Source organism: Saccostrea cucullata, unplaced genomic scaffold, assembly GCF_032062105.1.
Source record: "Saccostrea cucullata isolate Sc308-1 unplaced genomic scaffold, CSIRO_AGI_Scuc_v1 ctg2465, whole genome shotgun sequence".
In the NCBI taxonomy this organism is placed as follows: Eukaryota; Metazoa; Mollusca; class Bivalvia; order Ostreida; family Ostreidae; genus Saccostrea; species Saccostrea cuccullata.
In genome coordinates, this window is record NW_026922292.1 from 37,233 (window position 1) to 40,283 (window position 3,051).

Genomic DNA, 3,051 nt, shown 5'->3' on the forward strand with positions numbered 1-3,051 from the left:
TCTTCAGATATAGCTGTTTTTCAGAGAGTTATCCTTCTTGTGATTTATCATTAATCTTGTGTAAAACTCTTGATTTCTTATAGAATGAGCGAAAATTTGGGACATCAAAGAATCAATTATTGTTGTGTTCAAATAAAGTGAGGTTCTCAGTAGATCACTAGATTTTGATCGTAAAATTGATTAAAAATCTTACTTTCGTTTTAGATTATAAGGTTGTTGTCATGGGTCACCAATATTTCTTGAATATGAAAAATTGTTATTTGATTCAAATAAACCATGCTTTAAGACATGAAGTGGAAATGATTTGTGTAACTTGATTAAAAACAAAGTGTGCATAAGCATTGAATCGGTCACCGATCTTAATTTCTTAAAAATTTAAATGTTCACATAAAAGATGAGAATATTGCACGCCAAATTTACAGACATGAGCTAATCATAGTTTTACAGTTGATAATCTAATCTAGGTTAATCGACTGTGAACTATGCTTGCCAACTATTATAAATTTTATTTAACATATATAAACTATAGTTTACGCGATAGTCTATGTTTCAACAAGCGTAAACAAACATTGAAAACAATCTTTTGCAACTGCAATATATCATTTATCTGATAAATATAGCTTCTCGATCCGCGATTTAAGGACTTTGGTGTACAACTCTAAACAATACTTTACAAATGTAAATTATGTTTTAGAATTTGTAAAGTGTAGTTTATAGACATTCAAAGTGCCGAATTACCGAAAAAGTGATAAACACAGTTTTACGTTTGAGAAAAACAGTTACAGAACAGAAATTCTTACCTTGCACAAAATTAGGGTTGGTATGTAACGTCAAAGTATCTATTTCTGACGTTTTTGCGCACGTCATCTGAGCGTAGAAACGTTAAAAAGTAGTATCATCTAGACTACACATTCAATTGTTGCTCTTGTTTTCTTAAAAAATGTTTAATATTTTACCGTTTCTTTCAATACAAAATTTGATTAATTTGCAAATGATATAAATATAATTTTATCTGTAACAAGTTTCTCAATTACAAAGAGAATAACGCTAAATAAATGATATACGAGCTGTTTAACATTACCATAATATGCATATCTGTGTCATAGAAAGCAAAACCATCTGGACATTAATATCACTCCATCACCATATCAATCTCTACTATTACACATGTACTTGCTTATAATACCGCATATTTGAGTTCATCTCACAATATGCGTCGTTATCAAATCTCTATCCTTTAATTATATGTCATCATTCACCTCCTTTTTGTGAAAAATCAAATAAATAAGATGAGCCGGAATTTACTTATCCATCCACACAGTGTCAGTACTTAGTCACTAGGTTTACGGGTTATCTCCCCTTTTTATGCATCAATGAAAGTGAAAGGTGGGTGATGAAAGTATCCGATTTATTTTTCTGTATTATGAAATATTTTCCCACCTCAACCCTTGAGCTAGGTGTTAAGTATATACTCTTACTCCTTTTGTTTGTTTAAATTACGTTTACATTGTTTTACATGGGTTAGGTATAGCCAATTAATTAAAGTTATGGAAATGTTATTGAGAATCTTTTTCTGCTCTTGGGTTTTGTTTTTGTCTTTTCAGGTTTTAGAGATTTCGTTGAAGGAAACTTACGGTGATGATCAAAATTGCCTGCTATTTCCGTATTCTAGGACTTTTGGAATGATCTCTGGACGAATACCATGCGTGACAATTACCGGGTAATTATCAACTTGGCGAATTATCCATGATTTCAAGGAGTTTGGGGATAGACCTTAGACTATACTTCACAGTGGTCGTATTGGCTAAATCGTCACCTTTAATTTAACCATTGAACTGTTGATTTTGTTGACTTTTTGTGTTTGCTGTTGATATATGCGATGGTTGATGTTGATAAATGTAATGTTGACTTTGAAAATTATATCTATTGTAGAAAATTGACCCCGTAGAATAATGACCCCCTGTCATTTTTTCTGGCAAAACAATTCATTTTAGAAGGAATATTCTTATTAGGCGAATGCAAGCAGGTAATATCAAGCTGACGTATGCTTTGAAGTGTTAATATCTGAAAGCTTTTAACATGTTTAAGCTAAAATAACGAAATCAAAGCGATAAAATACCTTGCATTAATAATACAATCTGTTTATCCCCACTAGAGGAAAACAGTATCAAAATGTTCTAACCCAAAGGCTATAAGAGTAAAGATACGCGATTTCATAGAAACTTTTATTAAATTTTATACGATAAGTTTCCACAGTTGCCATTTTAATTCTAAAAAAGGTTTTTTCCATACTTCCACCAGAGTTCGTTTGTACCAAACCAAATCTCATATCTCTGTGTGCGGAGACGCAGAGGACGATGGGTAGTACGGGTCATTTTTAGCTGACAGGTATGGTGTCAGAAAGAAAAGTTTCCGTTATTAATCAATTATGAATCTTTTTGATTTTACCCTGGATATACAACTTTTCAAAAGTTTAATGTTTTTTATCCCTATTTTTAAAACTGGCACAAAAAGGGTTCCAACATAGAAAAATCGTATAAAAATATCGTCGCTGTAATATCAAATTGTCGTAAGTCAAAAATCCCAACTTTTCAGGAGAGATAAAAAACATATTTTTTCAAAATGTCGTATGTCTAGTGTTTTCCTTTCTGTCCTGGATGTTTTTTCAGTACAAATTGTCGTATCTCCAGAAAAGCATTGAAACAAACCCTTGCAATGTATTGTAAGCGTACGAATCTGATATTAGAACGCTCTAAAATGTATTATATGAATTAACATACTCATAAATTGATTGCAGTTACAAACTGCGAAAACAATTCAGTTTGTCATGAAGTAACCTAACATCTAAATTTTCATCAATCTTTCTATTGATTTCTCTGTTTATTAAATAAATATACTTTGTTTTGTATGTTGAACACATTTTTTAGTAAAAATTATAAAAGATTTAACTAAAATTATAATTTTCCCCTTAATATCAGACTGCCAGTGACATCTTTGTCAGTGCCCAGAGACATACGACCTTTTGTCAGAAAAAAAAATGCATCCAATGGA